This window comes from Chiloscyllium punctatum, chromosome 13 (genome assembly GCF_047496795.1).
Source record: "Chiloscyllium punctatum isolate Juve2018m chromosome 13, sChiPun1.3, whole genome shotgun sequence".
Classification (NCBI taxonomy): Eukaryota; Metazoa; Chordata; class Chondrichthyes; order Orectolobiformes; family Hemiscylliidae; genus Chiloscyllium; species Chiloscyllium punctatum.
Window position 1 is genome coordinate 81,472,600 of NC_092751.1, and position 23,875 is coordinate 81,496,474.

Sequence of the window (23,875 nt, forward strand, 5' to 3'; positions counted from 1 at the left end):
TGGCCATAATGGAGACATGGATTTCCCAGGGCAGGAATGGCTACTGGATATTCAAGGGTTTAGACTTTTAAAAAGAACAGGAAAGGGGGGGGGTAAAAGAGGAGGGGGCATTGTTAATCAGAGAGGGTATCACGGCTGTAGAAAAGAAGGTGGTTTAGGAGGGTTTATCTACTGAATCAGTATGGGTGGATGTCAGTGACAGGAAAGGAGCAGTCACTTTATTGGGTGTTTTCTATAGACCCCCCCCAATAGCAGCAGAGAGATGGAAGAACAGATTGGACAGCAGATCTTGGAAAGGTGCAGATATTTCAGAGTTATTGTTATGGGTGACTTCAACTTTCCCAATGTTGATTGGAAACTCCTTAGGGCAGATGGTCTTGATGAAGGAGACTTTGTAAGGTGTATCCAGGAAGGATCCCTGACTCAATATATAGATAGGCCGACTAAGGGGGAGGCCATATTGGATTTGGTGCTAGGCAACAAGCCAGACCAGGTGTTAGATCTCTATGTTTGGTGAAAGTGACCACAACTGCTTCACTTTTACCATAGCCATGGAGAGGGATAGAACAGACATTATGGGAAGGTATTGAATTGGGGGAGGGGAAATTATGCTGCTTTAGATAGGAGCAGTGGAGTATAAATTGGGACCAATTATTCTACGGGAAATGCACAACAGAAATGTGGAGGCTGTTTAAGGAGCATTTGTAGTGAGTGTTACATAACCTTGTCCCACTGAAACAGGCAAGGAATGGTAAGGTGAGGGAGCCTTGGATGACAAGAGAAGAGGAGCTCCTCGTCAAGATGAAGAAGGAAGTTTACTTAAGGTTGAGGAAGCAAGGATCGGCACAGCTTTAGAGGATTACAGGGTAGCTAGGAAAGAACTCAAAAATAGATTGAGGAGACCCAGAAGGGGGCACAAGAAAGCCTTGGTGGGAAGGATTAAGGAAAACCCAAAAGCGTACTACACACACATGAGGAACAAGAGGATGATCAGGGAGAGGGTAGGGCTGATCAGGGATAGTGGAGGGAACTTGTGCTTGGAATCTGAAGAGGTAGGGCAGTCCCTGAGTTTTTTGTTTGTGTTCACAAGAGAGAGGGACCTTGTTGATAGTGAGAACATTGTGGGCCAGATTAATAGGCTTGAACAGATTGATGTTAAGAAAATATATCTGCTGAAAATTCTTGGAAGCATCCGGATAGATAAGTCCCCAGGGCTGGACCATGTATACCCAATGTGGGCGGCACGGTGGCACAGTGGTTAGCACTGCTGCCTCACAGCGCCAGAGACCTGGGTTCAATTCCCGCCTCAGGTGACTGACTGTGTGGAGTTTGCACATCCTCCCCGTGTCTGCGTGGGTTTCCTCCAGGTGCTCCGGTTTCCTCCCACAGTCCAAAGATGTGCAGGTCAGGTGAATTGGCCATGCTAAGTTGCCTGAAGTGTTAGGTAAAGGGGTAAATGTAGGGGAATGGGTGGGTTGTGCTTCGGCGGGTCGGTGTGGACTTGTTGGGCCGAAGGGCCTGTTTCCACACTGTAAGTAATCTAAGCTAAACCTTTCCATGGAATTATGCAAGGTTACTATGGAAAATGAAGAATGAGATTGCTGCACCTCTGGCAATGACTTTTGCATCCTCACTCTCCATGGGAGTAATACTGGATGATTGGAGGGAGGAAAATGTTGTTCCTATGTTCGAGAAAGGGAATATAGAAATTCCCGGGAATTACAGACCAGTCAGTCTTACATCTGTGGTAAGCAAGGTACTGGAAAAGATTCTGAGTGATAGGGTTTATGACTATTTGTAAAAACATAGTTTGTTTAAAGATAGTCAGCATGGCTTTGTGAGGGGCAAGTCATGCCTTACAAGCCTTATTGTGTTCTTTGAGGATGTGATGAGACACATTGATGAAGGTTGAGCTGTGGATGTGGTGTATATGGATTTCAGTAAGGCATTTGATAATGTGCCACATGGTCGGCTCATTCAGAAAGTTAGGAGGTATGGAATACAGGGAAATCTGTCTGTCTGGATACAGAATTGGCTGGCCGAAAGAAGACAGCGAGAGGTCGTGGATGGAAAGTATTCTGCCTGGAGATCGGTGACCAGTGGTGTCCCACAGAGATCTGTTCTTAGGCCCATGCTCTTTGTACATTTTATAAATGCATTGGATGAAGAATTGGAAGGGTGGGTTTGCTGATGACACAAAGGTCGGTGGTATTGTAGATAGTGTCAAGGGCTGTTGCAGGCTACAACAAGACATTGACAGGATGCAGAGCTGGGCTGAGAAGTGGCAGATAGAGTTCAACCTAAATTTATAAAGTGATTCATTTTGGAAGGTCATATTTGAATGTTGAATACAGGGTTAAAGACAGGATTCTTGGTCGTGTGAAGGAACAGCAGGATCTTGGGGTCCATATACATAGATCCCTCAAGTTGATAGCATTGTTAAGAAAGCATATGGTGCTTTGGTTTTCATGAACAGAGTTTAAGAGCTGCAAGGTTTTGCTGCAGCTCTGTAAAACCCTGGTTACACCACACTTGGAATACTGTGTCCAGTTCTGGTCGCCTCATTTTAGGAAGGATGTAGATGCTTTAGAGAGGGTGCAGAGGAGATTTATCAGGATGCTGCCTGGTTGGAGAGTTTGTCTTAGGATGAGTGGTTGAGTGAGCCAGGGCTTTTCAGACTGGAGAGAAGAGAGGTGACTTGTTAGAGGTGCACGAGGTAATGAGAGGCATAGATAGAGTAGATAGGCAGAGACTTTTCCCTAGGGCAGAAATGGCTATCACGATGGGTCATAATTTTAAGGTGATTGGAGGAAGGTATTGGGCAGATGTCAGAGGTAGGTTCTTTACACAGAGAGTGGTGAGTACCTATAATGCACTGCCAGCAGTGGTAGTAGAGTCAGAGACATTAGGGACATTTAAGCGACTGCTGAACAAGCACATGGACGGCAGTAAATTGAGGGCTGTGTAGGTTGGGTTGATCTTAGATTAAGATAAATGCTCAGCACAAGATTGTGGGCCGAAGGGCCTGTACTGTGTTGTTCTATGTTCTATGTTCTATGTAATATGAGAAAAAAACAACTTCCACACAGCATGTTGTTACGGTCTGGAAGGCAATGCCTGGAAATACGCAGATTCAACTGAGGCATTCAAGAGGGTTTTGAATTTTTTTGGATGTTAATGGGGTACAGGGATATAAGTAAAAGGTAGGGGCTTAGCACTAGATAATACAGCTGATGCTAACAATAGCCAATTCTGAGATTTTGTAACTGTGGGACTTTTATTTTTGTTGTAGTTTATTAATGTTCACCCTTCCCCCTTCCCCCCCCCCTCTTCCTTTGGGCTACAGTTCCACAATGCTTCCAGTCTCCAGTTCATGTGTCAGTTCCATATCCATTAACTTGAATATTGTGAGACTTTGTGACTGCAGAGGACTGAGCCATGTGTATCCCTTAAAACACTAACCACCCACTTTCTAGGAGGAATATTTAGGAAGACAGCAGTTAGAGACCTGGCTAATTGCTTTCTCCTTGGTCCATTGGTAAGAACAATGCCATTACTTTCAGCTCACTCATTCACTGCAGCCTAAGTCAAACTTCAAACTTTAAATGACTTTTGAAGCTTATCTCTAGTCGCTGACTTTCCTTCTTGTCCCCATGAGTAAGCCCATTCTCTGAGTGGGAGTTCTGCTCTTCTTTGTCCAGGGGTGTTTGCTGGCAAGGCAAGTTGTTACTTTGAGGCCAATTGGATGCTCATTATATTAAAATTGATTTTACCCTTTGGCCCCTTTGACTGCTCTTGGGGGTCAGACCATCTTATTGGTCTAGCACTCTAGAATGCTGGTGCATGATATGAAGAGTGAACTGCCTCTGTTGGAAGAGTAGGGCCAGGAAATTTGACCATTATTGGAGATCTTTGAAAAGGGCAGCAGCATCCAGAAGCCACTGAGCAACATGAAGACATGGTTTCCATAGTGAGAGAACCAACATGGAGCCTGACTGTGGGATCATCTCTGAAGAAGAAAAAGAGATTGTTCAGGAACTTGGGCTTTCTCCACCATGTAATTAGATCATGGTTGATCTATACCTTAACTCCATTTCACTACATTTGCTCTTTATCCCTTGACATCTCGAGTCTATTGATTTGAGTCTTGAAGACTCCACATGATGTTGAACATTCCCTCCTTTTCTTGACAGGATTTCAGATTTCCGTAAGTACCTGTGTGAAAAATGAGCTTTCTATTTTGACTCCTCAGCGATCAAGCTCTCATATTAGTTTTATTTCAATATTTGGGAGGTTAGAAAGCACAAGTGGAGTGCACAAGGATCATTCCTTAGGTCTTAATTATTCATCATCTGTATTGGGCAGAATATAATGCACCCAAATTTACAGATGACATAAAAAATAGGTGAGAGGACATGTTGTGACAAGGACATAAGAAAATTGCAAGGGAATATATTAGATTAGATTACTTACAGCGTGGAAACAGGCCCTTCGGCCCAACAAGTCCACACCGACCCGCCGAAGCGCACCCACCCACACCCATTCCCCTACACCTAACACTATGGGCAATTTAGCATAGCCAATTCACCTAACCTGCACATTTTTGGACTGTGGGAGGAAACCCACGCAGACACGGGGAGAATGTGCAAACTCCACACAGTCAGTCGCCTGAGGTGGGAATTGAACCCAGGTCTACTAGCACTGTGAGGCAGCAGTGCTAACCACTGTGCCACTGTGCCGCCCAGATTGAGTGAGTTGGAAAAAAGTGGTAGATGAAGTGTAATAGAGGAAGGTGTGGAGATTATTAATTTTGGTCGAAAGATTCAAAAGATAGGTTATTATTTAAATGACTCCAAAAAATTGCAGCACCTAAGTATTGTTCTTATGCACAAAACTCAATTTAACAATGGAGATGTGGCAAGTAATTGAAAAGGCAAATGGAATTTTGGTCTTTATCGCTCTCGGGTTTGAGTTTAAAACCAGCAAAGTCTTCTTACAATTGTAGAGGGTATTGTTGAGGCCTCATCCAGAGCACTGTATAACATTTTCCTTCCTGTATTTAGGAAAGGGTATATTGGCATTGAGTCAGATTGAAAGAGTGTCATTTGGCTGAGTCCTGGGATGAATTTGTTGACTTGTGAAGATTGGTTAAACAGGCTAGACTTGTATTTATTAGAGTTTAGGAGAATGATCTGACTGGAACATGCAAAATTCTGAGAGGCCTTGACAGTAGAGACATTGAGAAGATATTTCCAGTAGTGGGGGAATGTCAGACATAGGGGACAGAATTACAGAATAAGGAGACACTCATTTAAAACAGAGATGTGAAGGAATGTCTTCCCCCAGAGGATAGTGAATGGTCTTGAATTCTCTACTTTGGTAAGATTTTGAAGGCTAGATCATTGAAAGTATTTAAAGCAGCGGTCGATAGATTTATCAATACTGGGGAGTTGACTGCAATGAGGAGTTGGCACAAAAGAGGAGTGGAGGCCTGAGGCAGATCAACCTTGTTGAAAGATAGGCTAGGCCTGAGGGGATGAATGGCCCACACCTGCTTTTATTTCATGTGTTTTGTTTTGCACCAGGAGCAGTTGATTTTCTCCATTTATCCCATCAAATAATATTTGAAACACATTAATTCAATCAGTTTTGGATTTTCTAATCTCACCATAACACAATATTTGAAATATTTCCACAAAGTTTTCTGACACCCTGTTGGAAATCTCCACTCCCTCCCCCACAAACCAAACAAATAATACACAAATCCAAATTTGCTAGTTAACTCAGGTTGATTTACTGTTGACATCCGGTTAAAGGTGCTTCCTAAGGATGGAACAATTGAAGTCTCCAATGTGATTTTTTTAATTGTTGAATTCCAATTGGAATAGTCTCAGGGAGAGATTTAACTGTCCCACTGTGTGCCAAAGACGGCTTGAGCAAACATCCAGATTGAGGGCGATAGTCCCACAATAATCAGAAGTACTTCCTTTGTTTATGGTTTGAAAACAGTGGAAGTTCATTTAATGCAGAATCTGTGAGGAAAGGCTGTCTTTGATAGTCACTGTGTTTGAATCATGATCTTTGGCGTAGAGGGTAGAATGAGAGAGAGGAGGACTGATGGGAATAACAGGACAAAAGGAGTTTATTGATCTGATTCCCCTTATCATGTAATAAATTCCTACAAGGAGATGGGGCTCATTTAACACCACCTTGCAAAAGGTTCTCACACAATAAAAGCTCAAATTTGTTGTGATAGGTGTGCCATGCGGCCCATTATGTTCCCTCATGCTACAATCAGCAGCGAAGCCTGTGTGGGAGTTGGTTGTGTACCTTGGGTTGGCACGGAGACTGCAAGAACAGGCTTCCACCAGGTGAGGCCACCCTTTTTCCTCAGTGAGTGCAGAGCTGACATACAATCCAAAGGCAGACAAAAGAGCTCCTGTACTTTGTACCTTTGAGGCCACATAGCTATTGTTAGTCTCAGAGTTGTGAAAACTTACTTTGGCCAACGCAGAGAATTCTTTCGTCCCTCTCAGCAGCTGCAATTCTTTTCCAAGAAAACTCATAAAAAAGAATGTGGGCTCTGAAATTTAATTATCATGCATTTGACTAACATGCAAAGTTGTAATATGTTTAAAAGACAAATCACCGGGGACCGGTGCTGATCATGTGTTTTATTTATGGGTTGCACTGATATATTCCCTTCCTCTCTCTAGGTGGAGAGAAAGAAGGGAAAAAAGGAAGCCTTTTATGAGTCGCACCAGTCATTTTGCACATTGCAAGGTTTCACAAGCAGCGATCAGATAATGACTGGAATTGCTGATGTTGGTTGAAGGATAAACATTGGACAGGACACTTGAGTGAACTCTTCGGTTCTTCAAAATAGTGCCACGGAAGGTTTGACTTCCATGTCAAGAGTGGCTATGGTCTTAGCTTGATGAGTTATTGAAAAGACAATCACTCAGAAAAAGGACTATTATTCTGAACATGTTATTTCTGTATTTTCTATGATCTGTAATGATGGACACTTTATTTATTTATTTTTCTAATTTCTTTGCCCCCTAAGAACTTGTGCTGAAGAATCTGCACCTCGGTACCATTTACCTTAGATGACGCTATAAGTGACAACTTGTAAACTTTTCACTCAACTCAATTGAGTACATGTGACAGTAAAATTAATTCAGTTCAAATTAAACACTGCACCTCTCTTCACAGATGCTGCCAGACCCGTTGAGGTTCTCCTGTATTTGGGCCAAATTAAATGTTGTCCACTCCAGATGTTATCTGTGTTACTGTGTAAGCAATGCAAAATATCACACAAACACACATAATATTGTTTCTGGCTGTGGAGAGCTGAAACCGTCTCAGAGCTAAAATGGTGGACTGACTGTGAGACTGCTACACCACTGGCGGCCGAACAATCTGCTTTAGATTGCAAGACTGATGAGATGATGGGAGTGGGAGTGGCTTCCTCAATCACAACCTACCATCCTCCCTCTGGAAGACATCACATTGCTTCCCCACATCACTTCACCCGTTCTATTATTGTTGCCTCAGTTCACACTTCCATGCTGCAGTAAAACACTGTGCTTTCTAGGCCAGTGCTTGAGTTGGTTTTCCAAGACTGCTGTCTCCCTCCCTGGAGTAGAGCTGCCTTCCACCAGTCCTGCTGTGGACACAGGATGAGCAGTGATAAGGAACATCAGGACTGGCAAAGATATCCAGAAGTCTAGGCACTACATGCATAATAAGTTTGGTTGATTGATATTTGCCTGACATGAGCTCAGTTACAAATTTAGTTTGAAACGTTTATTTTGTTGTCTCTATTATTCTTGTGTTGGACATTATGATGGTCATTGACAGATCGACAATGGTAAAGTGTTGGTAAACGGGGAATTCGACTGAGTGGCATTGTACTTGAATTAGTTCTTTGTGTAAACAGGGGAAAAGGTTGACTCCACTTTTCCCTCTTCTTTTTATGCTCCTGCTCTTCAGCTGTGAATATTTACCAGTCTCACCTTCAGTTCTGAAGCATTTGTCGCCCATCCCGAATTGCCCAGACAGCAGTTGCTGTGGATCTGGAGTCACACGTAGGCAAGATCAGGTAAGGACAGCCTTACCTTTCCTGGGATGTAGGCTTTTTCCAATTAACAATGCTTTCAGGGTTATTAATTCCAGATTTTTAAATTGAACCTCCCATGGTGGGACTTGATCACAGGTCTGCAGAACATTGCATAGACCTCTGGATTAATAGTCTAGTGATAATACCATTGGGTCATGACCTCCCTGATTTACTGGCGTTGACTGTGCCCACAAGATGGAGTGCGTCTATCCACCATGAATTTCACACCCCCTCTGCCATTTGCTACTGGTCTCCTCCAGAATGATCTGAGGAAACATCATTTCAGAGTGTTCCTCTTCATCACATTTTGGGATGCAGTATGACTTTCATTTCATTGATGGTTGTACATGTGCTTGCAGCTTACATACTGGAATCACAGCTGGTACATTACTGGGCACTGACCTCCATGATTCACTTACTGGTCGACACAACAATTGGACATCGAGGGATTGTGTAGTTTCATGAGATGCCAGAACTGAAATATCACTGGCCACAACATGATGAGAGTGTGGTCAGTATCCTCCTGCTGCCTGTAATAGCCTATCATCCAAACAAAGCCTTGTGCTCACTCCTGCTGCCAAACAAAAATGAAAAGCAATTATCTCAGAATCTATTCATGTGTTAATGGGCGGCACGGTGGCACAGCACTGCTGCCTCACAGCGCCAGAGATCCGGGTTCAATTCCCGCCTCAGGTGACTCTCTGTGTGGAGTTTGCACATTCTCCCCGTGTCTGCGTGGGTTTCCTCCCATACTCCAAAGATGTGCAGGTCAGGTGAATTGGCTATGCTAAATTGCCCGTAGTGTTAGGTAAGGTGTAGATGTAGGGGTATGGGTGGGTTGCGCTTCGGCAGGTGCGGTGTGGACTTGTTGGGCCGAAGGGCCTGTTTCCACACTGTAAGTAATCTAATCTAATAGGCAACGGAATCAGCTCAATGGCCTTTTGAGCCTGCTCCCCCAGTCTGTATGATCAGGCCTGAACTTTTACCTCAACATCACTCTCCTTCATTGTGTGGTCTTAGGATGAGGAACAGATTAGATAGGTCTAAGAGACAGATTCAATAAAGGCGTTCAAGATGCCAGTGGATGATTATTTAAATAGAAACAATATGTGGGGTTGTGGAGAAAGGCTTGCATGCGATCATAATGCTTATTCAGAGAGCCGGTCCACAAATGATGAATTGAATGCCCTCTTCTGCACCATAATTCAGTGACTCTATGAGGTCTTCCACGTTCAAATAGCCATTCAACATTTACTGACATGAAGACTCTTATTTTTCTCAGATGCTTGAGGGAAAGTGGCAGCTTTGGAGCCGTACACAATTGGCAAGGAGCAAGGAAGAAAGAAACATGCAAATCTTTTAGCAGAAGAAAATTGGAAACTGCGTTGACTGTTCTGAGCACCAGGTCCATGATAGGAGTTGCCAGGCCCAACTGATTAGCTCACTGACAGTTAATTGAGGTTCAGGTTTCTTCTGTAAAAAGGTGAGGTCAGCAATAAAATAAATGAGTTGGCCTTTATTTTCCCAGGTAACGAAAGGCAGTTAGCCGTGAACTCAATGGTTATCAGTGAATCCATTGAAATAAAGCCTTTTGCCAACTATGCTACAAAACTACAATACCATATGTGTTTGTGATTCCTACTTAAGGAGGTGTGAGTTACTGGACGTTTTTAAAGTTAACAATACTTACCTTTCTTTACCTGGGTCTACTCAGCACCAAAGCTGAGAGTTACAAAAGGGTCACCAAAGGATGCTGACAGGGGCTCAAGATGGAAACAATTTGTGATTCCAAACAATCAATGATTTTAAAAGAAGAACAGATGCCCACTTGATGGGAATAAATTGTGCAAGGCTACAGGGATAGAGCAACTGAATGGTCACACTGCAGAGAGCCAGTATGGGCTCCAAAGGACTGACTAGCCTCCAACTGGGTGTATGGCCTGGATTTTCAGCAAGCCAGGATGAGGATGTTGCTGAGTACGGATGTTTTGAGTTATAAATATAGCTGGATGACTGGGACTTTTTTCACAGGAGCATTAAGGATAAAAGGGTGACAACAGACACAAGAAGGCCTCTGAAAGAAGCAAGACCACCTATTTGTGAAACTGCAGGAGATGGGGTAGAGACTAAATGAGTGATTTTTTACATCAACACTTACTGTGGAGAAGGAGATGGAAGATAGAGAATATGGCAAAATAAATAGCGACGTCTTGAAAAATGTCCATATTACAGAGGAGGAGGTACTGGATGTCTTAAAATGCATTGAAATGGATGAATTTTTGGGACAGGATCAGGTGTACCCTAGAGCTCTGTGGGAAGCTAGGGAAGTGATTGCTGGGCCTCTTGCTGAGTCATTTGTATTATCAGTACTCACAGGTGAGGTGCCAGAAGCCTGGAGGTTGGCTAACGTGGTGTTGCTATCTAAGAAAGATAGTAAGGAAAAGGCAGGGAACTATAGACCAATGAGCCTGACATCAGTGGTGGGCAAGTGGTTGAAGGGGATCCTGAGGGATAGGATTTACATGTATTTGGAAAGGCAAGGACTGATTAGGGATAATCAACATGGCTTTGTGAGTGGGAAATTGTGTCTCACGAACTTGATTGAGTTTTTGAAGAAGTAACAAAGAGGATTGATGGGGGCAGAGAGGTGGACATGATTTAAATGGACTTCAGTAAGGTGTTTGAAAAGATTCCCCATGGAAGACTAATTAGAAAGGTTAGATCATATGGAATACAGGGAGAACTAGCTATTTGGATGCAGAACTGGCTCAAAGGTAGAAGACGGAGGGTGGTGGTGGAGGGTTGCTTTTCAGACTGGAGGCCTGTGACCAGTGGTATGCTGAATCCACTGCTTTGTGTCACTTATATAAATGATTGTGATATGAACATAGGAGATATGTTAATGAGTTTGCAGATGACACCAAAATTGGAGGTGTAGTGGACAGTGAAGAAGGTTACCTCAGAGTACAACAAAATTTTGATCAGATGGGCCAAGGGGCTGAGGAGTGGCAGATGGTGTTTAATTTAGATAAATGTGAGGTGCTGCATTTTGGAAAGGCAAATCTGATCAGTACTTATACACTTAATGGTAAGATCCTTGGGAGTGTTGCTGAACAAAAAGATGTTGGAGTACATGTTCATTGTTCCTTGGAAGTGGAGCTGCAGGTGGAGTATGCTTGCTTTTATTAGTCAATGTACTGAGTTTAGGAGTTGGGATGTCATATTACAGCTGTAGAGAACATTGGTTAGGTCACTGTTGGAATATGAGAGATGATGTGAAACTTGAGAAGATTCCAAAAAGCTTTACAAGGATGTTGCCAGAGTTGGAGGGCTTGAACTAGTAGGAGAGGCTGAATAAATTGGGGCTATTTTCCCTGGAACTTTGGAGGCTGAGGGGTGACCTTATAGAGGTCTATAAAATCATGATGGGCATGGATAGGATAAATAGACAAGGTCTTTTCCATGGGGTGGGGGAGTCCAGAACTAGAGGGCATAGGTTTAGGGTGAGAGGGGAAAGATATAAAAGGAACCTAAGGGGTAACTTTTTCATGCAGCAGGTGGTGTGTGTATGGAATGAGCTGCCAGAGGAAGTGGTGGAGGCTGGTACAATTACAACATTTAAAAAGCATCTAGATGGGTACATGAATAGGAAGAGTTTAGAGGGTTAAAGGACAAATGCTGACAAATTGGATGAGATTTATTTAGGATTGCCGGTTGGTATGGACGGGTTGGACTGAAGGGTCTGTTTCTGTGCTGTATATCTCTAAGAATCTGTGACTCTATGAGCTTACAGAGATTTATAAAATCATCGGCAGTGTTGATAGGGTCAATGGTAGGTGTCTTCTCTTATTTCAAGACTAGGGGTATATTTTTAGAGTGAGAGAAGAGAGAATTAAAAAAGACATGAGGGGTAAATTTTTTACACAGTTTGGGTCACATGCAAAATGAACTTCCTGAGTAAGTGGTAGATGTGGGCACTGTTACAACATTTAAAAGATCATTAAATAAGTACATGAATAGAAAAGGTTTAAAGGGATATGGGCCAGGAGCAGGCAGGTGGGACTAATTTATGTTAGAACAAAGAACAAAGAACAAAAAAAATTACAGAACAGGAACAGGCCCTTCGGCCCTCCAAGCCTGTGCCAATCCAGATCCTCTTTCTAAACCTGTCATCTATTTTCTAAGGATCTGTATCCCTCTGTTCCCTGCCCATTCATGTATGTGTCAAGATATATCTTAAATGACGCTATCGTGCCTGCCTCTGCCACCTCCACTAGCAAAGTGTTCCAGACAACCACCACCCTCTGAGTAAAGAACTTTCCACACAAGTCTCCCTTAAACTTTTCCCCTCACACTTTGAACTAGTGACCCCTAGTAATTGAGTCCCTCACTCTGAGGAGAAAGCTTCTTGCTATCCACCCTGTAGATATCTCACATGATTTTGTAGACATCAATCAGATTCCCCCCTCAACTGCATCTTTCTCATGAAAATAATCCCAATCTACTCAATCTCTCTTCATAGCTAGCACCTTTCGTACCAGGCAACATCCTAGTGAACCTCCTCTGCACCTTCTCCAAAGCATCTACATCCTTTTGGTAATGTGGTGACCAGAACTGTATGCAGTATTTCAAATGTGGCCAAATCAAAGTCTTATACAACTGTAACATGACTTGTTAACTCTTGTACTCAGTACCACGTCCAATGAAGGAAGGCATGCCCTATGCCTTCTTGACGACTCTATTGAACTGTGTTGCCACCTTCAGGAAATGATGGACCTGCAGACTCAGATCTCTCTGTACATCAATTTTCCCCAGGACTTTTCCATTTACTGTATAGTTTGGTCTTGGATTCGATCTTCCAAAATGCATCACACCGCATTTGCCCGAATTGAACTCTAATTGCCATTTCTCTGCCCAACTCTCCAATCTATCCATATTCTGTTGTATTCTCTGACAGTCCCCTTCATTATCTGCTACTCCACCAATCTTTTACAAACTTGCTAATCAGACCACCTATACCTTCCCCCAGATCACTTATGTATGTCACAAACAACAGTGGTCCCAGCACAGATGCCTGTGGAACACTACTGGTCACAGGTCTCCATTTTGAGAAGCTTCCTTCCACTACTACTCTCTGTCTCCTGTTGCCCAGCCAGTTCGCTATCCATCTAGCTAGCACACCCTAGACCCCATACGATTTCACCTTCTCCATCAGCTTACCATGGGAAACCTTATCAAATGCTTTACTGAAGTTCATGTAAATGATATCTACAGCCCTTCCCTCGTAAATCAACTTTGTCACTTTAGCATTACGTTCAGCATGGACTGGTTGACAGCATGACAAAGAGTCTGTTTCCATTCTGTACGACTCTGTGATTCTAGAGTCCTTTAAAAATAGCTGGTAGGTCCTGATTCTGGGATCTTCATTCCCATTGCTAGCCTTTTCAGGAATGCCTTTTAAGGGTGTAGGCTGGTTCAGGTCAAGGATCTGTCCTTTATACACCTGACCGGACTGACTAAATTATGTTGAATAAATATTTCTCAGTCCTCCTCAAGATTGATGACTGAATGGTTTTGATTAATCAACTTGGGCTGTTACTAAGCCAGTAGGGTTATAGAGTTATCCAGCATGGAATCAGAGCCTGCAATCCAACTCATCTTCACTGACCAAACACTGAACAACCTGACCTAATCCCATTTGCCAGCATTTGGTTCATATCCCTCTAAACACTTCCTAGCCATGTACTCATCAAGCTGCTTTTTAAATGTTGTAATTGTGACTGCTTCCACGACTCTCTATGGCATCTTGTTCCACACACGCACCACCCTCGGTGAAAAAATTACCCCCAGGCCTTTTTAAAATCTTTTCCCTCTCATCCTAAATCTATGTCCCCTGGTTCTGTAGTTCTGCACTCTGGGGAAAAGACCTTGGCAATTAACTCTATCTAAGCCCCTCTTGATTTAATAAACCTCCATAAGGTCAACCCTCAGCCTTCAACGTTTTCTCTATAATTCAAGCCCTTCAGTTCCAGAAACATTCTTGTAAATCTTTTTTTTGTACCCTCTTAAGTTTAATAACATCCTTTCTATAGAAAGGTGACCAGAAATGAATGTGGTACTCCAAAAGTGGTCTTCCCAATGTCTTGTACAGCTGCAACATGACACCCCAACTCCTCCACTCAATGTTCTGACCAATGAAGGAAAGTGAGTTTTGAGAAGATTTCTAGCTCAGGTTGAGGTTCTGGATGTAGATTTGCTCGCTGAGCTGGAAGGCCCGTTTTCAGATGTTTTGTCACCATACTAGGTAACATCTTCAGTGAAGCACTGGTGGTGTAGACAAGCCAAAAGCCTTGTTCACCACCCTGTCAAACTGTGACTTCACTTTCAAGGAACTATGGACCTGCACCCCTAGGTCTCTTTGTTCAGCAACACTCTTCAAGGCTCTACTGTTAACTGTATAAGTCCTTCCCTGGTTTGCCTTACCAAAATGCAACATCTCGCATTTATCTAAATTAATCCGACAATCCGCGTCCCATTGGCCCATTTGATCAAGGACCCATTTTACTCTGAGGCAATTTTCTTCCCTATCCACTATTATCTTGGTGTCATCTGCAAACTTATTAACTATAGCTCATAAAATCACATCCAAAATGTCCTCTATGTCCTCAACATGACCTCTCAACTCATCTACTCAAAGTTCTGACCAATCAATAAGGTTTTTAAAAGATTGTCGTTCAAGGCACATCAGAAGCGTTGTAAAGCAAGCTGGGTGAGAGAATATTTGAAAGGTAAGTTCTAAGGCCTATTTCACGCCTCTTATTACCCCTTATACCCCACCATGCCAGACTATGACACCTCTAAATCCATTTACCCACAATGTAATGTATAAAACTGATGGCCTCTGTAGTAAGTTACATGTATGAAGCTTTTGTTTTGAAAAGTAATTCATTGATACCCTTCCTCTATATGAAAATACATATACTCCTTTTCATGACTACCCAATAAAAATATTCATCTTCCACACTTTAAAATTCCAATTGTGGAACTGCAAATGCTTAAAATCTCATAACCTTGTGTAAATAAACAAAGTTGATAATAAAACAGACGGCCAAAACAAGCAACCAAGCAGGAGCTCCAGTATTTCAAGAGAGGAATGAATTACTAGGCGAAGGATTCGTAATCAGACAAGCAGTTTCAAACAGTCTGCTTGACTGGGACTGCTACCAAATATTTGTCCAGGTTGACTACAGTGGTGGAAAGCAGGAAGGAGTAAGTGGTTGTAATGGCCTGTGTACAGTGGTGTACAAGTGACCATCGGTGGAATGATGACTGTAGGATACGGGTGTGAATTGGAAATATACTGAGAATGAGAATGAGTGTGTATTGACTGCTTGGATAGGGTGTATAAGGTACATATAGGAAGAATGTGAAAGGAGTTGAACATACAGGAGGAGTGGTATGAAGTCAGGGTAGAGGGCTTGGTACCTGAGGGTGTTATGCCAATTACCTGCTATGCCCTCCTGCTATCCTGGATTCTCTTAGAGCGCTGCTTCCAGGTTGAAGGGGGCACGCGTCCGTTACTCAACCCCTTCCGTCCATGTCTGCTTGGTTGCAATGGCTTGCCTCTTCATCCTATCCATGGAAGAGCTCACTGCCTAGCTGGAACTCCAGGCAAATGTGAGAGAGGTGGGTAGCTCCCTGTCCAAGTCTCCCCTCCATTCTTCTGCAACCTAAAGAAAACAATTCTCCTAGAATGCCTACAGTGTGGAAACAGGCCACTTGGCCCAACAAGTCCACACCGACCCTTCAAAGTGTAACCCACCCAGATCCACTGTCCAATCCAATTACTCTACGTTTACCCCTGTCAAATGCACCTAACCTATACATTCCTGAACACTATGGGCGATTTAGCCTGGCCAATTCACCTAACCTGCACATCTTTGGAATGTGGGAGGAAACTGGAGCACCCAGAAGAAACCCACGCAGACACAGGGAGAATATATAAACTCCATGCAGACAGTCGCCTGAGGCTGGGATCGAACCCAGGTCCCCAGCGCTGTGAGGGAGCAATGCTAACCACTGAACCTCTGTGCCACCCATAATTCTGGTGAGCTTCGCTGAAAGAGACTGTGGTACCTTTAAGAAAGTTCCTCCCTCTACCAAAATGGCTGACTCATTCCATTCGTGCTCCTTCATTGTTCAGGGTTTTTTGGCGGCAAGGGCACTCGCTATTCTTATGTTCAGTTCTCCAAACAAATGTTGCTCTGACATTCCAACTGCAGTGATTGGAACAATGGTCAATGACTATGAGATCCTTGATTGGGGTTGTTGACCTGGTCCAGTTAAGGAGCCCTGGCTGACAGATAAACAAGAGTCTCAGAGAATCTCCTTACTGTAGAGAATGGCTTTGAGCTGGCTGGCCATAGCCCATGTACAGAGCACATGTAAATAAAGGGTGACTTGAAGATGGGTTACTGGTCTCTGTGCACTTTGTTCACCAATAAAAATACAAAGGCAGTAAATTCACTTTGTTCCCCTGCACAGATGTTGCTTTACCTGCTGAGTACTGCCAACATTTTCTACTTTTGTTTCAGATTTTCAACAGTTGTTTGCTTTTTGAATTAATCCCTTTCGCCTTCTTTCTCTCTGTTTATGGCTGCAGCATTTTCTTCTGGTCAAGTGCACCTCCCTTTTGTGAATTGCTATTGAATTTACGTCCATCACTTGGTTAGGCAGCACATCAGATCATCATAACATCTTGTATCACACAAGCAAATTCCTCATTTTCTGCCTGAGTGTTTTTGCAAATTATTTCAGATCTGTGATCTTGCCACTGGTACCTTGGTAAAAATGACTTCATTAGGTCTTGGAAATTCAAGGTTGAATGATATTTATATGCTTAGTTGGCATGGCAGTGGAATGGGTTCAGTTTATGTCATCAGCCCAAGAAATCAAACTTCATAGCCTCATGCCCTTATTCAAGAGGGACAACTGGTGTTGAGGGTCATCATGCCTCAAGGTTGAGAAGGCATGGCTGTCCTGGTGACCACAGCTAGTACAGGAATTGAACTCACGCTACCGGCATCACTCAACATCACAAACCAGCCAAGCAAGTTAACTGACTCTCCATCCTTCTGTGTGGTGTATAGGCAATCAATATTGTCAAGTTCTGTGGCTTTGAGTTTGCGATTGGTTTCAGCTTGAGAACTTCCTGAACTCTTCACATTTTAAAGATGAGGTATCGAAACAGGATGGAATTCTCTGCACAGGTCTTACTCCCAATGATGTGACGGAGCATCTCATTGCACTTAGGGAGAAACCTGCCCTATACACATGAACTTGGATCAAATTGGTTCACCATTTTGCATTTGATAGACTGCATAATCTCACAGGAATAAGTTATCAACGACCTCTTCCCCCTCAAAACACCACTCACCAGTGAAGATTTATTTTACATTTGGTCAATTACAATCTTTCCCTTAGTGTTCATTCATTCTTTACCAGTGAAAGCAATGAGTAAAGATTGGCCCTAACTTGGAGATCCCATTCTGACTACTCAGTGGGTTTAAAGTACTGCTCAAGAATACATAACCTAGGCTGACATTTTGGTGTTACATTGCACTTCTGGAGATAACATCTTTCTGTGGAAACATTAAATTGGAGTTCTGTCTCCTCTCTCAGATTAGGGTCACCAGTGTTGCTACAAGTAGGGCATGTTCTTCTTGAGTACTTCTCTCAGCAGAGATACCTTGTCCATGAAGGTCCCATGAAGGGGACAAACAGTTGAGAGGGCATTGAAACAGTTGTGGCATAATGAAGATGCTCTTTTATCCTATGTGGTCAGCATTTGGTTAATATCCTTGATCGTAATTGAATTAGGCGGACATCGTGGGCAGAATAAATGAACCCAAAGAAATTTATCTGACTGTTAGTTACTAATTCATGTTGTCTCGCTGCTTTTGTCACAAAGTGAAGGTTGTTACCACGTCTTTGCCTTACCTTAGACGGCAATGTGATCTGCTTTAAGAACCGACAGGCACATTCTCACATTTTCCCCCTCTAGCTTGTGCACTGCTAGAATCGGTCTGAGCTAACCTACAGTCTAAATGGTAACTGTCAGAATCAGTACCATCAAAATAATAGAGAAGGACAAGAGCCCGCAGAAGTACAATTCATAGGGAGAGCCAGTTTCAGTGGAGTAAGAATTTAGCTGGACCAGATAGATTGGAACAAGAAGTTGGAAAGGATTTTTAAGGTGAGAGGAGAAAGATTTTTAAAAAATGAGTGGCATTCTTTTTACACAGAGTGTGAAATGAGCTTCCAGAGGAAGAGTGGACTTAGGTACAGTTACAACATTTAAAAGACATTTGGGTAAGTACATGAATAAGGAATGTTTGGGGGGATATGGACCAAGCACAGGAACAGGTAGGAATAATTTAGTTTGGGAACATGGCCAACATGAACTGGTTGGACTGAAGGGTCTGTTTGTGTGCTGTATGACCCCATGTTTCAGTTTTGTCTGGATATTCATTCTTAATGTGCCAGCTTTTCCTGAAATTGTTTTGACTTTTCCCATTTTACACTTTCCCATAAATACTGCAGAAGCAGGAAGGACTTCAAATTGAATAGCTCTCATTTGGTTTGTGCATGCATCCTAGATTTGACACTGTGTCCTGTAGTTCATAGAATCATAGAATCCTGACAATGCAGAAACAAGCCATTTGGCCTCACAAGTCAACACCAACCCTCTGAAGAGTATCCCACCCAGACCCACCCTCCTACCCTATTACTCTACATTTCCCCGGACTAATGCACCTAACCTGCATATCCCTGAACACTCTGGACAATTTAGCTTGGCCAATTCATCTAACCTGCACATCTATAGACCAGAGTCGAAGAGTGTGGTGCTGGAAAAACACAGTCAGTCAGGCAGCATTCGAGGAGCAGCAGAATCGATGTTTCGAGCATAGGCTCTTCATCGGGAATGAGGCCTCATTCCTGATGAAGACCGTCTACTCAAAACATCGATTCTCCTGCTCCTCAGATGCTGCCTGACCAGCTGTGCTTTTCCAGCACTACACTCTTCGACTCTGATCTCCAGCACCTGCAGTCCTCGGTTTTTTCACATCCATAAATCAGTCTTATGTCTATGCTGGGCACAGGATTGGAGAGAATTCTGAGAGACAGGATTTATGATGACTTGGAAAAACAGGATTTGATTAGAGATAGTCAGCATGGCTTTGTGAAGGGGAGGTTATGCTTCACAAACCTTATTGTATTCTTTGAGGATGTGACAAAACATGTTGATGAAGGTAGAGCAGTGGATGTGGTATACATGGATTTTAGCAAGGTGTTTGATGAGGTTCCCCATGGTAGGCTCATTCAGAAAGTAAGGATACATGGGATACAGGAAAAGCTGGCTGTCTGCATACAGAACTGGCTGGCCCATAGAAGACAGAGGGTGGTGGCAGTGGAAACTATTCAGCCTGGAGCTCGGTGATCAGTGGTGTTCTGCAGGGATCTGTTCTGGGACCTCTACTCTTTGTGATTTTTATAAATGGCTTGGATGAGGAAGTGGAAGGGTGGGTTAGTAAGTTTGCCGAAGACACGAAGATTGATGGAGTTGTGGATAGTGTGGAGGGCTGTTATAGGTTGCAACGGGACATTGACAGGATGCAGAACTGTGGCAAATGGAGTTCAAACTGGAAAAGTGTGAAATCATTCACTTTGGAAAATTGAATTTGAATGCAGAATACAGGGTTAATGGCAGGATTCTTGACAGCGTGAAGGAACAGAGGGATCTAGGGCTCTATGTCCATAGATCCCTCAAATTTGACAATCAGACTAATAGGGTTGTTAAGAAGGCCGAAAGTGTGTTGGCTTTCATTGGAAGGGGGATTGAGTTTAAGAGATACCAGGTTATGCTGCATCTTTATAGAGCTCTGGTTAGACCACACTTGGAGTATTGTGGTCAGTTTTGGTCACCTCATTAAAGGAAAGATGTGGAAGCTTTAGAGAGGGTGCAGAGGAGATTTACCAGGATGATGCTGAGACTGGAGAGCACGCATTATGAAGAAAGGTTGAGGGAGCTAGGGCTTTTCTCATTGGAGTGAAAAAGGGCGAAAGGTGACTTGGTGGAGATGTACAAGATGTTGAGAGGCATAGATAGAGCGGATAGCCAGGATGAAAATGTCTATCACGAGGGGGGCATAATTTTAAGGTAATTGGAGGAAAGTCTAGGTGAGATGTCAGAGGTAGCTTCTTTACTCAGAGAGTGGTGGGTGCATGGAATGCACTGCCAGCATTGATAGTAGAGTCAGAGACATTAGGGATATTTGAGCAACTCTTGGATAGGAATATGGCAGCTATGAAGGGTATGTCAGTTAGTCTGATCTTAGAGTAGGATAAAAGGCCAGCACACCAAGGGCCAAAGGGGCTGGACTGTTCCATGTTCTAATCTACACATCCTTGAACACTATGGGCAATTTTTAAGCATGGCCAATTTACCTAATCTGCACATCTTTGGACTGTGGGGAGAAACCCATGCAGAGCTGGGGAGAATGTGCAATCCCCAAACAGTCACCCGAGACTGAAATCAAAATTCGGACCCTGGTGCTATGAGGCAACAGTGCTAACCACTGAGCCACCATGCCACCCACTTGCTGAGCCATCATTGATGGAGTTTGTGTGAGTCTTTGCTTCACAGTCTGCATAGTTCATGTGACACTATTCCTCATAGTCAGTACAATTTCTGTAACATTGTGCCCCACAGTTGACACTGTTTGCCCCATATAGTAACATTACATTTTCAGGTAAAAACACTTCTGGGTGAGGCAGATAAAAAGTGGATGGTAGAAATGCTAAAGGCACTTCACTGACTTGGTTATATCAACACAGCATGATTTCCTCAGGACGTACCAGGGAATTGACATGAAAAGGAGAGAAGGTACCAATTTATAGCCACCTTCTTTTGTCCCCAGTAATAAAACATTAAAAATAGAAGGATGCTGCACCTCAGGAACTGCAAAGTTAAAACTCTCTGTTTCCTCAGGGATTCCTGAGGAAAAAATAATGAAAATCTGATCACTCTTTCTCAGGCACGTGTGAAATATTCTGCTAAATTATTTAAGTCAAGCTCTGAGCCTGTTCTGAAGGATATTAATCCCTCAAATATGCTGAACAGCAGTTTATCTGTAAGTTATTTCATTGCTGTTTATGCTGGTTTGCGCACAGTAAGACAAATATATGCTCAACTGCAGCGATTATGAACCTAATCTTATTTACAACTACCTCAGCTCCCCACACTATAACAATGAGGGTTGTTCTACAATTAACTACAGGAATCAACTATTTTCAGAAGTACTGACTTGTGGTAAAGCACTTTGGAATATCCTGAAGTTACACAAGATGCCACACAAATGCCTTTTAACCAGATTAGGAAAGTTTCATGGTGACTGAAGGACATTTTCCAGTTCTGATGAAGAGCTGCTTGACTTGAATCATTAACTCCCACAGATGCTACCAGACCTGCTGCGTTTCATCAGCAGTTTCTGTTTTGGTTTCAGATCTCCAGCAAACACCGATCTCTGTTTAACTATAAAATTTTCCAGTGTTGCTCATATACTTTGCTCAGTTCCTTAATCGAGGCAAAGGATTCCCTGAGACTGAAGTGGTTCTAATTTGGTAAAATTCTCAAAAGTTCTTAAAAAGATCACCTTGATATCACTAAAGTGTTTTGCCTATTGCCTCACCCCATCTTCTCCTAAAGGTGCTGACAGAAACAAAAATAGGCAGTGACTCAAACTGCCCATTGATCAAGTAGGAGTCTCAACAGTGAGGCTTGGTAGTGTATATGACCTTGAGATTCATTATAGCTCAATGTGATCAATCTGATCTGATCTCCCCAAACATGTACCTTATACAAGGAGAGTCACTGGATCACCACCAAGAGCAGGGACTGGGACTGTTGCTTTTGCTGTTCAGAAGTGCTCAGGTCCCGCATTTATCCAACCCATATTTTGACCATATATTGTGCCTTTCATTCAAAATGTCCCTGGGGTTTTGCAGTGATATGATCTGACAAAAATGGATACTGTGGCAAAGTTCTCTTACTAGGGTTCGAGGTTTGAGGATATTTGAAATAGAGTCTTAAACAGAAGGATATTGAGAGACAGTGAAGCTTAGGGAAAGATTTCTTGGGTATGGGACCCAAGTGGTTGAAGTTATAATCACCAATGACAATCTGAAGAGATAGTGGATAAACAGAGAGCAGGGACAGGGAGATGTAGGATAGGACGAAAAGATGATACAGATACAAAGATACAACTATGGATAGTTGCTGTAACTCCACCAAACTCAAACTTTTTAAAAGTTTACCGGCATGCTTTGGCAAGTCAAATGATATTTCAATGTAAAATAACACACAGTCTGTAGCAGATTGTTTTTCACAGGGAAGAGGAGCCTTAAGAAGGAATGTCTCCAACTGAAAAATAAGGATATCCTGAAGTTTGTCCTTCAGGCCCATTGATAATTTAACAAATTATTGATAAGAAAACTTGAGAAACAGCCCTTATTAGAATATGAATAATTAAAGTCTGGCCTTTACTAGACACAGAGTATGATATAGCAGAAGGTGAGGGCTCCAATTGCTGCGGAGTCAGCGTGGAAAAGTGTGGTGTTGGAAAAAAAACACATCAGGTCAAGCTGCTTGACCTGCTGTGCTTTTTCCAGAGTATGACATACCATGGGAGATTTTATATTGAGGAGAATTCTGATAGAAGGTTGACACCCTATCAATATAGCATCCAGGTTCACTCTTGAAAAAGAGAAAGGTTTAAAAAAAAGGTTGAAAGGGTATTCTTTATGGCAGTTGAAAGAAGCATGCTTCATCAGTCACAGAGGAACTTATTACCCATAGGGACCCAAGGGGTGACTGATCATTAATGTTGCACGTGTAATCTCTTATACCACGGTGTGACTCACTGGGTAGAGTACGAAATCAGGACTAATTTTTCCTGGAATTGTCACAAATGTCAAGATTTGATTGAACCACCAAATTGTCCAATTTTACTTAACTGTCCAATTCAGATTAAAAGAATTTACACACCATGAACTTTTATTATCAGGGAAAAATAAACTATTTATAAACAGTTCTTAGCCAATAACAAAAAAAAATCATAGAATAGAATCATAGAATCCCTACAGTGTGGAAACAAGCTCTTCAGCCCAACAGGCCCACACTGACCCTCTGAAGAGTAACCTACCCATACCCATTCCCCTACCCTATTATCCTATATTTTTCCCTTGACTAAATATAAATGAATTCCTAATTTATAACTATATGCCTTAACCTTTTGATAAATTCCCACTCATCCATAAAATCAGATGCATACAAAGAGACAAAGCAAGACACGCTTATTATAGGTGGGCAGAAAACAAAACAAAAATCAAGGAGGCACAGTTCTGGCTCCAGTCCAGATCATAGATGTCAACGATTTGATTTATTATTGTCACGTGTATAGAGGTACAGTGAAAGGTGTTGTCTTAAGTGTGTTACAGGCAGATCATACTGTACAAGTGCATCAAGGTAACAGAACAGAGCGCAGGATACAACGTTGCAGCTGCTGAGAAGGTGCAGACAGAGATCAATAATGAATTGTTTTCTTTCAGTTTTCTTTCGCTCCTTCTGATTTTTTGCTCATGACATGCGTTTGCTGATGCACCAATTCTCAATTTTTCAGTCATTGGTTATGG